Genomic DNA, 14,971 nt, shown 5'->3' on the forward strand with positions numbered 1-14,971 from the left:
TGTTGCCTGAACGCATCGCCTTTTTCCTAATTACGAATTAACTGAAGTTTTTTTTCTATTCCTTTCTCAGACACACGTGGTTAGGGTATCATTCACTTGAGGGAAAAAAACATCGGAGTTTAATTGTGAGCAACTGACAAAAGCAAGAATCATCGGTCTAATGTAAAAATTATTTAGTCATTCTAAGTTTATTGGTCAAATATTCATAAACAAAACTAGCAATTATTTGAGTCTGTTGAAGAAAAACGGTCTACGTTCACACGTTCGAGAGCTTTCCGTTTTTCGCAAACAAAAAATCATAAAGCTAGATTTAGCTTCAATAATATAGTGTAACTGATTTTGGAGGGATTTCCTTTGGGTAAAATTATCAAACAAAACACATCCTTAGATCTAATTGTTGAATTTGTGTTGGGCATCTCAAACCCCTTCCTTCAAAAAAGTTGCGCCCCGAGGAATTTTTCAAGCCGTTTTTACCTATCTCCAATTAAGAAAGCAGTCGAAAAAGAGAAATAGATCAAAACAGCAAGATGACAAAGAAAAACACTCAGAGCTGCGAGATCGCACTGAACATTTTTTAGATGTCAGAATTCAATTTCAAGAATCAACTGGATCTTCTGCAAACCGCAATTTCACAGAGACAAAGTTTTAGAACGCTGACTCTTCTAATAAACAACATCAAAGAAACAAAGGAGGAACTGAGAAAAGCCGCTGAAAAAGTTTTCCTCGAAAACCCTCATCCAAGCACAGTTTCATCAATAACAGAAAGACAGTCAAACCTTCGCTCGAAGTTGCAGATCATCGAACATGAAGTCAATAGCTGGATGACAATGGACAACTCAGCCAGTCGTCCACACGATTACGAGATGACATTAGCGTCAGTTCGAAGTGCAGCTCACGTCTTCTTGAATCCAACAGATCATCGCAAAAACGAACAGAGAAGTCAACACAGGCGGTTCAGGACAACAATAATGAAGTTAAAGCTCTACTCCAACCTCCACCAATACCTCCCAGGACAAAACCTTCCCTCTTTTTGCCAACAAACAGCAATACACAACCACTGTTATCACAAATTACTGAGAACTGGTCAAACCTTCTCAGCAAAAAAGTCCAAAGCGAACCAACAACTGGATACATCCACAAATCCGTTTGCCTTTGACACATTTCCAACTGACGAACTGAATCCCAACGCATCAGGAGACATCACATTACTTCCAACAAAGCAACCAATAGACGTTTCGTTTGAGGTTGATGTCTCACTCCCCGGGGGTATGGCCTCTGGGACGAATTGTCGAAACGTTGCCTGGAAAAGATGGATCTGTACGCGTTGTCAAGGTAAAAACGGCTCACGGTACGTACGTCCGCCCCGTTGCCGGTCTTGCATGTGTTTTGGCTGATTAGCCGTTTTTTGCTCACTTTTTTCTCGGAACGGAAACCTAGGCAACACGCGAGCTACCCTCTGGTCTCTTGGTTTCATCATTCTCCCCTTCTTTGGTTTAATTTATGGGTTTCCTCTCCCCGGAGCCTGTTGATGATGCATCAATTCAAGAAGGCCAAAGCCAATATTACAAAAAGTGGGAATTGACTTCGTCCAAATAACACGTGTAAAGCAGTAACTCTCCGATAAAAGAGACTGAACTTAACATTATCTTACTGAATTTACATTAATAGAAACGTGTTCTCTACACATAGGGTAAAGAATGTAATAAATCAAAAATACCGAAGATTATCTTATCATAACTTACCAAATCTAAACATACCAAACATACCAACAATTTTTTTCAATTGAAACCAAACACACCGAACGTAAAAACAGAACATGCTGAAGATTTCTTACAATTGAAACCAAACAAATCGAACATCCTGACGATTTCTAGCATGGAAAACCAAAAATACCGAAAATTTCCTGCGTCGTTCCGGTTCGGTCTTCTGGGCTACGGCGGCACAAAAGTCGACGGTTCAATCACATGAAAAGACCATTAAAGTCGAGTTTAATGTTATTTCTCTACCGTAATTAAATGGTTGAGCAGATTTTTTTGCACAGTTTGATAATTCTTATTACAATCCAAGAATTGGATTGTATTGGAGCTCTGTCTTTTTTTACGACTCGAAGAGAAGTATTGGAGAAGTTCTTCTTAATCAATTTTATTGGAGTGATTTTTGAAGCGGGAAATGAAACAAGTGAAAAAAATTTGAAGTGATTTTGGTGCTGAGCAAAAGTGAAGAGCGGAGCGAAAAGAGAGTGGTAATTGTTCATAACGCTGTTTTTGAGAGAGCGAGAAATTGATGTGTGAAAAAACTTTCTCTGAGCGAGCGAAATTTTTTTGTTCGCTTGCGGCTTTTAATAGCTTTTTTTGTAACTTTGGATGGTTATGAGGTTTGATTATGTTGTATTAGTTTCAGGCTTTTTTTGATAGGAATTGAATGTTTCAAGTAGTTAATTTAAGTTTAATGCTAATTTGGAGATTTTTGATCAGTTTTGCTGATTTTTAAACGAAATTTATTGATTTTTTGTCTGTTTTTTTAATGATTTAAGTGGTATTTGAATAGGAGCTTGCTACTTACGGAATATTCAGATACAAATTTACTAAAATTTTCTCGGTCTAAATCATTTTTTGATAGAAAAATTGAGAGAAGAATTGAAAAATTTTGAACCATTTTTCTTATTTTTTGTTTTGTTTCGTCGTGATGATTCTATATAGTTTGACTTGTAATGTGCAATTCTTTTTTAGGAAAAAAAGAATTCAAAACCCCTCATTAAAACTTTACATTGGTTGATAATAATTGGCTGCAACTTTCTCATGGCGTCTACCCTCCTCCACCTGGAGACTTGAACCTCGCGTCGTCCAGCCCTCCCACTCTCCATCTCACTCCCGCCCTAACCCATGGCAAGTCTCAAGCACACTCTACGCCCAACCCCTACTAATACTAGCATGCATGTCTAAGCCCCAGCTGGGTTTTACCGTACACACTGATTGATGTCGATAATGATGTCACATATTTATTGTTTCCAAGGAATTGAAAATGGTTTTTTGTTCAATTTCTTTGCCGCCGTTAATTAACTTCGGAACCACAAACAAGCATGATTTAAGGTTAGGTTTAATGTTCGTGCTTATTTCTGCTGCTGGCATTTTGCATTTATTCCTCTATGTGAACTCAAAAGAATTCTTTTATTTTTTTCTAACATGTATGATTCCCAAAAAGCAGAAACTGAGACATACAGAAAAAGTTAATTCCAAACCACAGGCTGAAAAAACATCTAAATTCTTGATTTGTTTTGTTTGTTCAATTCACTTCGTTGCCCTTGCGAATTTTATTTGGTACCTCGTGTTTTAGTTTCAAGGAGTAATGATGGGTAACTGTAAAAGATCTAAGCTCAAGGCCCAGATTCTGATGCAGAGCTGAAATTGTTCAACCGCTGACTTTTGAGATGTTGTACAATTGAATTTTAATTAGGCTGATTATTCATCCATTTTTGGCGTTGTAATCTGGTTTTTTGGGTTTCTGATTTTGCTGTGTCGTGAACAATTTTTAATGACCATTTGACATGACGTCAACTCCATTACGGGATGGTTGCGCACTGAATGTTTACAGGAGACACGTTTCCTAAATTAACAAAAAACAGTTATTGTTTTCCTCGTAACAAAATTATCAAATTAGTTTTTATTTCACTAGGTTGTTTTGTTTCGTCTTGACAATTCTACACAGATTGACTTGTAATTTGCAACTCTTTTTAGGAAAAAGTAAATCAAAACCCCTCCATAAAAATTTACATTGGTTGATAATAATTGGCTGCAACTTTTTCATGACGTCTACCCTCCTCCACCTCAAGATTTGAACCCAACCTAGTCCAGCTCTTCCACTCTCCATCTCAATCCCGCGTTAACCCATGGCGTAACTCACGCACACTGCGCCCATCCCCCATACTAATACTAGCATGTCTAAGCTCCTGCTGGGTTTTACCGTACACATTGATTGATGTCGATATTGATGTCACCCGCTCATGGTTCCAAGGAATAGCCAATAGTTTTTGTTCAATTTTTTGCCTCCGTTGTTTAACCCCTGTACCATAAACAAGAATGATTTAGGATTTGTCTTAATTTTGGTTCTTAATTGTGCTGCTGGCATGTTGCAATTATTCCTCGATGTCAAATCTAAAGAATTTTTCTTTTTTTCTAACATGAAAGATTCACAGAAATTAAAAACTGAGACATACAGAAAAAAATCAATTCCGAGCCACAGGCTGAAAAAACATCTAATTTCTTAATTTGCTTTGTTTGTTCAATTCACTTTGTTGCCTTGTTTAATTCTTTGGTACCTTTTTTTGATTGTACGTTTTAGTTTTAAGGAGTAGTGCCGGGTAACTGTAAATGATATAAGCTCAAGGCCCAGATTCGGATACAGAGTTGATATTGTTCAACGGCTGACTTCTGAGAATTTGCACGATAGACTTCAAATAGGCTGATTATTCATCCAATTTTGAGTTGTAATCAGGTTTTTTGGGTTTCTATTTTTACTGCATCGTGGACAAATTTTTATGATTATATGACATGAGGTCAACGCCATTACGGGATGGTTTCCCATTGAATCTTTACAAAAAACCCGTTTCCTAAAATAGTAATCAACAGATATTATTTTCTTCGTAACAAAATTAATAAATTAATTTTTTAATCAGATTGTTTTGTTTCGTCGTGATAATTTATCGTAAATTGATTTGTAATGTGCAACTCTTTTTAGGAAAAAAAAGATCTCAAAACCATCCATGAAACTTTTCATTGGTTGATAATAATTGGCTGCAATTTTACTTTCTCATGACGTCTACCCTTTTCCACATGAAGACGCGAACCCCACTTAGTCCAGCCCTACCACTCTCATTCTCAATCCCGCGCTAACCCATGGCATAACTCACGCACAATCTGCACCCATCCTCCTATTAAAACTAGCAGGTCTAGGCTCCTGCTGGTTTTACCGTACACATTGATTGATGTCTATAATGATGTCACCCGCTTATGGCTCCAAGGAACAACCAATGGTTTTTGTTCAATTTCAATGCCTCCATTATTTAACCCCAGAATCATAAACAAGAATGATTGAGGATTGGTCTTCATTTTGGTTCTTAATTGTGCTGCTGACATGTTGCAATTATTCCTCTAAATGAAATCTGAAGAACTCTTCTATTTCTGTCTAACAGGTAAGATTCCCAGAAAGAAGAAACTGTCACCTACAAAAAAAGTTGATTGTGAGCCACAGGCTAAAAAAAATCCAAAATCTTGATTTGTTTTGTTTGTTAAATTCATATTGTTGCCCTTGTTTATTTATTTTGGTACCATTTGTCTTGATTGTACAATTTAGTTTCAATGAGTAGTGCTGGGTAGCTGTAAATGATCTAAGCTCAAGTCCTAGATTTGAAAGCAGATGTGATATTGTTCAACTGCTGACTTTTGAGATTTTGCATAATTGCAATTAAATAGGCTCCATTTTCATCCAATTTTTGCGTTGTAATCTGGTTTTTTGGGTTTCTATTTTTGCTACGTTGTAAGCAAGTTTTTGAGACCATATGACATGACGTCAACTCTACTACGGTATGGTTGCGCATTGAATCTTTACAAGAGACCCGTTTCCGAAATTAACAATAAACAGTTATTATTTTCTTCGTAACAAAATTTTTAATTTAATTTTTATTCCATCAGGTTGTTTAGTTTTGTCGTGATAAACTTATACTGATTGATTTGTAATGTGCCACTCTTTTTAGGAAAAAAGAACTCAAAAGCCCGCGATAAAAATTTGCATTGGTTGATAATAATTGGCTGCAACTTTCTCATGACGTCTACCCTCCTCCACTTCAAGACTTGAACCCCACTTAGTCCAACCCTCTCACTCTCCATCTCAATACCACGTTGACCCATGGCATAACTCACGCACACTCTGCTCCCATCCCCCCTGCTAATAATAGCATATCTAAGCTCCTGCTGGGTTTTACCGTACACATTGATTGATGTTGATAACGATGCCACCCACTTGTGGTTCCAAGGAATAGCCAATAGTTTTCGTTCAATTTTTTTGCCTCCATTATATAACCCCGGAACCATAAACAAGAAAGATTTAGGATTAGTCTTAATTTTGGATCTTAATTTTGCTGCTGGCAGGTTGCAATTATTCTAAATGAAATCTGAAGAATTCTTCTATTTCTGTCTAACATGTAAGATTCCCAGAAAAAAGAAACTGTGACCTACAAAAAAAGTTGATTCTGAGCCACAAGCTGGGAAAACATCTAAAATCTTGATTTGTTTTATTTGTTAATTTTATTTTGTTGCCCTTGTTTATTTATTCTGGTACCATTTTTCTTGATTGTACATTTTAGATTCAATGAGAAGTGCTGGGTAACTGCAAATGATCTAAGCCAAAGGCCCAGATTTGAAAGCAGATGTGACATTGTTCAACTGCTGACTTTTGAGATTATGTATAATTGGAATTAAATAGGATCAATTTTCATTCAGTTTTGGCGTTTTAATCTGGTTTTTTGGGTTCCTATTTTTGCTGCGTCGTGAACAAATTTTTCAGACAATATGACATGACGTCAACTCCACTAAGGTATGGTTGCGCATTGAATTTTACAAGAGACCCGTTTCCGAAATTAACAATAAACAGATATTATTTTCGTCGTGATCAAACTATTAACTTGATTTTTTTTTCATCAGGTTGTTTTGTTTCTTAGTGATGATTTTATAAAGATTCATTTGTAATGTGTCAGTCTTTTTAGGAAAAAAGGAACTCAAAACCCCTCAGTAAAAATATACATCGGTTGATAATAATTGGCTGCAACTTTTTCATGACGTCTACCCTCCTCCACCTCAAGACTTGAACCCACCTAGTCCAGCCCTCCCACTCTCCATCTCAATCCCGCGTTAACCCATGGCATAACTCACGCACACTCTGCGCCCATCCCCCCTACTAATACTAGCAAGTTCCTGCTAGGTTTTACCGTACACATTGATTGATGTCGATAATGATGTGACCCGCTTATGGTTCCAAGGAATAGCCAATCGTTTTTTTTTCAATTTTTTTGCCTCCGTTATTAAACCCCGGAACCGTAAACAAGAATGATTTAGGATTTGTCTTAATTTTGGTTCTTAATTGTGCTGCTGACATGTTGCAATTATTCTTCTAAATGAAATCTGAAGAATTCTTCTATTTCTGTCTAACATGTAAGATTCCCAGAAAACCGAAACTGAGACATACAAAAAAAAGTTTAGTCCGAGTCACAGGCTGAAAAAACATCTAAAAATTTGATTTGTTTTGTTTGTTAAATTCATTTTGTTGCCCTTGTTTATTTATTTTGGTACTATTTGTCTTGATTGTACATTTTAGTTTAATGATTAATGCTGGGTAACTGTAAATGATCTAAGCTCAAGGCTTAGATTTGAAAGCAGATGTGATATTGTTCAACTGCTGACTTTTGAGATTTTGTACAATTGGAATTAAAAAGGCTCAATTTTCATCCAATTTTTGCTTGGTAATCTGGTATTTTGGGTTTCTATTTTTGCTGCGTCGTAAACAAGATTTAAAACCATATGACATGACGTCAACTCCACTACGGTATCGTTGCGCATTGAATCTTTACAAGAGACCCGTTACCGAAATTAACAATAAACAGTTATTGTTTTATTCGTAACAAAATTTTTATTTTAATTTTTTTCATCAGGTTGTTTCGTTTTGTCGTGCTAAACTTATACTGATTGATTTGTAATAAGCCACTTTTTTTGGGAAAAAAAGAACTCAAAACCCCTCTATAAAATTTTACACTGGTTGATAATAATTGACTGCAATTTTCTCATGGCGTCTACACTTCTCCACCTGGAGACTTGAACCTCACGTCGTCCAGCCCTCCCACTCTCCATCTCATTCCCGCCCTAGCCCATGGCATGACTCAAGCACACTCTGCGCCCGATCCCCCTAATAATACTAGCATTTATAAGGCCCAGCTGGGTTTTACCGTACAAACTGATGGATGTCGATAAAGATGTCACCTATTTATTGTATCCAAAGAATTGCCAATGATTTTTTGTTCAATTTTTTTGCCGCCGTCAATTAACTCCGGATCCACAAACAAACATGATTTAAGATTAGGTTTAATTTTAGTGCTTAATTCTGCTGCTGGAATTTTCCAATTATTCCTCTAAATGAAATCTAAAGAATTCTTCTATTTCTGTTTAACATGTAAGATTCCCAGAAAACCGAAACTGAGACATACAAGAAAATTTGATTACGAGCCACTGGCTGAAAAAACATCTAAACTCTTTATTTGTTTTCTTCGTTGGATTCACTTTGTTGCCGTTGTTTTGATCTTTTGGTGCCTTTTTTCTTGAGTGTACATTTTAGTTTCAATAAGTAGTGCTGAGTAACTGTATATGATCTAAGTTCAAGGCCCAGATTTGAAAGCAGAGCTGATATTGGTCAACCGCTTACTTTTGAGATTTTGTACAATTGGATTTAAATAGGCTGAATATTCATCCAATTTTTTCGTTGTAATCTGGTTTTTTGGTTTTTTTGCTGCGTCGTGAATAAGTTTTTATGACCATATGACATGGCGTCAACTCCACTACGAGATGGTTGCCCATTGAACCTTTACAAGAGACCCATTTCCAAAATTAACCATAAACAGTTATTATTTTCTTCGTAATCAAATTATTAACTGAATTTTCTTTCATCAGGTTGTTTTGTCTCTTTGTGATGATTTTATATAGATTGATTTGTAATGTGCCACTCCTTTTAGGAAAAAAGAACTCAAAATCCATCCGTAAAACTTTACATTGGTTGACAATAATTGGCGGCCACTTTCTCATTGCGTCTACCCTCCTCCACCTGGAGACTTGAACCTCACGTCGTCCAGCCCTCCTACTCTCCATCTCACTCCCGCCCTAACCCATGGCATAACTCAAGCACACTCTGCGCCCGCCCGCTATTAACACTAGCATGTCTAAGGCCCGGCTGGGTTTTACCGTACACAATGATTGATGTCGATAATCATGTCACCTTTTTATTATTTCCAAGGAATTGCCAATGGTTTTTTTTCAATTTCTTTGTCGCCGTTTTTTAATCCCGGAAACATCGAAAAGTTTGATTTGAGGGTTGGGCTTAATTTTGTTGCTTAGTTCTGCTGCTGGTATGTTGCAATTATTCCATTATGTGAAATCTAATGAATTCTTCTATTTTTGTCTAACATGTAAGATTCCCAGAAAACCGATACTGAGACATACAAAAAAAATTGAGTCCAAGTCAAAGGCTGAAAAAACATCTAAATTCTTGATTTGTTTTGTTTGTTCAATTCAATTCATTGCCCTTGAGAATTTTATTTGTTACCTCGTGTCTTAATTGTACGCTTTATTTCCAAGGAGTAGTGATGGTAACTGTAAAGGATCTAAGCTCAAGGCCAAGATTCGGATCCAGAGCTGATATGGTTCAACCGCTGACTTTTGAGATAATGTACAATTGAATTTATTTAGGCTAAGTATTCATCCATTTTTGGCGTTGTAATCTGGTTTTTTGGTTTCTGTTTTTGCTGCGTTGTGAACAATTTTTTATGACCATATAACATGACGTCAACTCCACTACGAGATGGTTGCGCATTGAATCTTTACAAGAGACCCGTTTCCGAAATTAACAATAAACAGTTATTATTTTCCTCGTAATCAAATTATTAACTGAATTTTTTTCATCAGGTCGTTTTGTCTTTTAGTGATGATTTTATATAGATTGATTTGTAATGTGCCACTCCTTTTAGGAATAAAAGAATTCAAAGCCCCTCCATAAAACTTTACATTGGTTGACAATAATTGGCTGCAACTTACCCATGGCGTCTACCCACCTCCACTTGAAGACTTGAACCCCACATAGTCCAGCGCTCCCACTCTCCATCTCAATCCCGCGCTAACCCATGACATAACTCAAGCACACTATGCGCCCATCTCCCCTACTAATACTAGCATGTCTAAGCTCCATCTGGGTTTTACAGTACACACTGATTGATATCGATAATGATGTGACCTATTTATTTTTTCCAAGGAATTGCCAATGGTTCTTTGTTGCCATTATTTAATCCCGGAAACATAGACAAGTGTGATTTAAGGGTTGGGTTTAAATTGGCTGCTTATTTCTGTTGCTGACATGTTGCAATTATTCCTTTATGTGAAATCTAAAGAATTCCTCTATTTCTGTCTAAAATGTAAGATTCCCAGAAATCCGAGCCTCAGGCTGAAAAAAAAACAAATAAAATCTTGATTTGTTTTGTTTGTTCAGCTCTTTTTGTTGCCCTTTTGTGTTTCAATTTGTACCTTTTGTCTTGATTGTACATTTTACTTTTCAGTAGTAGTGATGCGTAACTGTAACAAATCTAAGCTCAAGGTCCAGATTCGGATGCAGAAATGATGTTGTTCAACTGCTGACTTTTGAGATTATGTACCTTTGAGTTTATATAGGCTGATTGTTCAAACAATTTTTGCGTTTTAGTTACATCATTTAGATTTTTATTTTGTTGCGTTGTGAATAATTTTCGTAGCAATATTTCATATGACGTCAACGCCACTACAGGATTTTTGCGCATTGAACCTTTTCAAAAGACTGGTTTCCCAGATTAACAAAAAAGAGATATTAATTTACTTGTAACAAATTTATTAGTTTTTTTGTTTCATCAAATTGTTTTGTTCCGTCGTAACAATTTTCATATAAAAAATAGAATGATTTTCAAATTACAACTCTTTTTAGGAAAAAATACTCAAAGAACCCCTCCATAAAACTTTTTAGTGGTTGATAATAATCGGCTGCAACTTCCGCATGGCGTCTACCCTCCTCCAACTGGCGACTTGAACCCCATGTGGTCCAACCTCCCGCACTCTATGTCACTCCCAGCCCTAATCCATGAAAGAAAGCGTGAGAGAGAAAGGCTTAACTCCGGATAAAGGGTCAATAAATAAAATTCAATGAACTTCATTTCTAATTTTAAATATTTACAAAACTCGTACACCTGGGGCAATTGCAACAAACAAACCATGAGTATCGAAAACAGGAATTGATACATGGATTGTTGGAGTGAAAATGGGATAATCATCGATTATCCCATGACGATGGAATAAGTTGATCATGTTAATGGACCGTCCGTAGAAAGATCGATGGGCAGCTTTACGTTTGAGTTTGAACTTGTTTCTCTGTCATCTCGTCCGACCGAGATATAAAACTTCCACATTATCAAAGAAGTTGGCCAATAGCTTCCTTTGGGCAAAGAGAATGAACAGTCGGCAGTCCTCAACTTGGATTCGCAAGGAGCAAGCAACAGACTACAGATTTGAGGACCATTGAGGAGTATTGGGACAACATACCAGACATGGAGCATGTACTTGATATGTGATTGAGTGCTCCACGGTATAGTATTCTTAAGCATGTAGAAAACTCTGCGGCTGATCCTGACTTTACTTTGAGTGTGCGTGTTCCATTGAACCTTTTGACAGAAACCCTGCTGACAGAAACTCCGAGATCCTTCACGCACTATTGTTCCGGAATTGTGATTTGCTTGTACTCTAACATTGACTCGACAGTCCCCAACGAAATACATCAGCTCTTTTACGCGTTGACTAACATCCCGTTTGCGGTTTGGTTCTAATTGCAGAAACGCAGAAGATCATCATTGAATTTCAAGGAGTTGAAGACTAGTTTTGCGTCACCAGCAAACAACTACATATCACTGTCAAACAGAATATATGACAAGTCGTTGAAAGAATAAAGAAGAGCAGAGGCCCAAGTACTGAACCCTGGGGTACGCCACTCAATACTCTTGTGACCATCGAAGAAAACCCATTGGTTCGTAATGCTGGAAATCTTCAGAGGAGGTAAACTTCAAAGAAAAAAAATCGAGTCCAGATCAATTTTTTGGAGTCTTACTAGAAGAACGGAAAACACGATCGAAGTCTTTCTCTTAATCGAAGTATATCTCCCTTGTTGAGATAGGGTTAGTTGACGTATCCCAATAGAGGTAGTTGACAAATCGGAGATTTCTAAGACCTGAAACCATAATGCCTCGGATAAATTTTATTCTTGAGTAGATCAATAAAAAACCTGTGGAGTTACTTTTCGACTAGCAATGAGATCTTTGGCAGCAAACTAATTGGATGCTAATGGATGATCTTGTTCCGGCAAGCTCCTTCGTGAATAGGTTTAATTTATGAAGTTTTCCATTTTTCGGGGAATTGGAAGTAGAGGACTACGCCATTGAAGACAATCCGGAACAAGATTGCAAAAAGACCAGAGCTTTTCTTCAATAGTCCATTCGGGAAATCATCATGGGTCTCATACGTGTAACACTGTTTTGAATTACTTGAAGAACTCAGAGTCGATAAATGAACCAGTAAATCATTGAAGAAAACAAGACTTTGGCTGTCATCTGGTATCCTTGTTTCCAATGAGTTCGTGTTGAAATTCGAATTAAAGAAGTCATTGAAAACAATTGCAACGTCAATCCATGAACTGTGTCTCAATGTACCGGAAAGCATTAGTTGGGAACGGATTTTTTCCCTGACGCTTTTGATGAGTTTGAAACGATAATCAAGGTTGGGAGCCCTTTTTCTCAGATAAAAAGTGCCCTTTGTCCACTTCCAAAGTTTCTCAAGGGTGAACAAGGCATAATACATTCTTTGACTCCCAATTTTTTCTCTACTATTTTATATTAGAGGAGGTTAGTTAAAATGATCTGCTCTGACATAGTAAGAATAAAAACAAAAAAGATAAAAAAGAAGGAAAAGCTATTTCCATCTTAATGGCATAACTCACGCACACTCTGCCCCCGCCCCACCTAGCTTGTTTAAGCTCCAGCTGGGTATTACCGTACACATTGATTGATGTCGATAATGATATCAGCTACTCATTGTTTCCAAGGAGTAGCCAATGGTTTTTTTGTTCAATTTCTTAGCCGCCATTATTTAACCCCGGAACAATAAACAAGACAAATTTAAGGTTAGAATTAATTTTGGTTATTAATTCTGCTGCTGGCTTGTTGAAATTATTCCTCTATGTGAAATCTAAAAAATTCTTCAATTTCTTTCTTATAAGTAGGATTCCCAGAAAACAGAAACTGAGACATACAGAAAAAATTGATTCCGAGCCACAGGCTGGAAAAACGTCTAAATTCTTGATTTGTTTTGTTTGTTAAATTCATTTTGTTGCCTTGTTTATTTCCTTTGATAGCTTTTGCCTCGATTGTACATTTTAGTTTCAATGAGTAGTGCTGGGTAACTGTATATGATCTAAGCTCAAGGCCAAGATTTGAAAGCAGATGTGATACTGTTCAACTGCTGAATTTTGAGATTTTGTACAATTGGAATTAAATAGGCTCAATTTTCATCCAATTTCTGCTTTGTAATCTGGTATTTTGGGTTTCTATTTTTTCTGCGTTGTGAACAAATTTTTATTACCATATGACATGACGTCAACGCCACTTGGAGATGGTTGCGGATTGAATCTTTATAAAAGACCCGTTTCCTAAATTAACAAAAAACATTTATTATTTTCTTCGTCATAAAATTATTAATTTAGTTTTTATTTTACAAGGTTGTTTTGTTTCGTCGCGATAGTTCTATATAGACTGACTTGTAATGTGCAATTCTTTTTAGGAAAAAAAGAACTCAAAACCCCTCTATAAAGCTTTACATTGGTTGATAATAATTGGCTGCAACTTTCTCATGGCGTCCACCCTCCTCTACCTGAAGAGTTGAACCCCACGTCGTCCAGTGCTCCCACTCTCCATCTCACTCCCGCCCTAACCCATGGCATAACTCAAGCACACTCTGCACCCACCCCTACTAAAACTAGCATGTCTAATCCCCACCTGGTTTTACCCATTGATTGATGTCGATAATGTTGTCAACTACTTATTGTTTCCAAGGTATAGCCAATTGTTTTTTGTTCAATTTCTTTGCCGCCATTATTTATCCCCGGAACAATAAACAAGAAAGATTTAATGTTGGGCGTAATTTTTTTATTATTTCTGCTGCTGGCATATTGCAATTATTCCTCTATGTGAAGTCTAGAGAATTCTTCTATTATTTTCTAACATGTAAGATTCCCAGAAAACAGAAACTGAGACATACAGAAAAAATTGATTCCGAGCCACAGGCTGAAAAACCATCTAAATTCTTGGTTTGATTTGGTTGTTCAATTCACTTCGTTGCCCTTGAGTTTTTCATTTGGTACCTCTTGTCTTGATTGTACATTTTACTTTTCAGCAGTAGTGATGCGTAACTTTAAAAAATCTAAGCTCAAGGCCAAGACATTAAAGCAGAGCTGAATTTGTTCAACCGCTGACTTTTGGGATTTTGTACTATTGGATTTAAATAGGCTGAATTTTCATACAGTTTTTGTTGTTTTCAAGTGTTTTTGGGTTTCTTTTTTTTCTGCGTTGTGAACAAATTTTTATGACCATATGACATGACGTCAACGCCACTTGGAGATGGTTGCGGATTGAATCTTTATAAAAGACCCGTTTCATAAATTAACAAAAAATATTTATTATTTTCTTCGTCATAAAATTATTAGTTTAGTTTTTTTTCACAAGGTTGTTTTGTTTTGTCACGATAGTTCTATATAGGTTGACTTGTAATGTGCAACTCTTTTTAGGAAAAAAAAGAACTCAAAACCCCTCTATAAAACTTTACATTGGTTGATAAGAATTGGCTGCAACTTTCTCATGGCGTCCACCCTCCTCTACCTGAAGAGTTGAACCCCACGTCGTCCAGTCCTCCCACTCTCCATCTCACTCCTGCGTTGACGCATGGCATAACTCTCGCACACTCTGCACCCATCCCCTACTAAAACTAGCATGTCTAAGCCCCAACTGGTTTTACCCACCACATTGATTGATGTCGATAATGATGTCAACTACTTATTGTTTTCAAGGAATAGCCAATGGTTTTTTGTTCAATTTCTTTGCCGC

Source organism: Convolutriloba macropyga, chromosome 1, assembly GCF_964194025.1.
Source record: "Convolutriloba macropyga chromosome 1, txConMacr16.3, whole genome shotgun sequence".
NCBI lineage: Eukaryota > Metazoa > Xenacoelomorpha > Acoela > Convolutidae > Convolutriloba > Convolutriloba macropyga.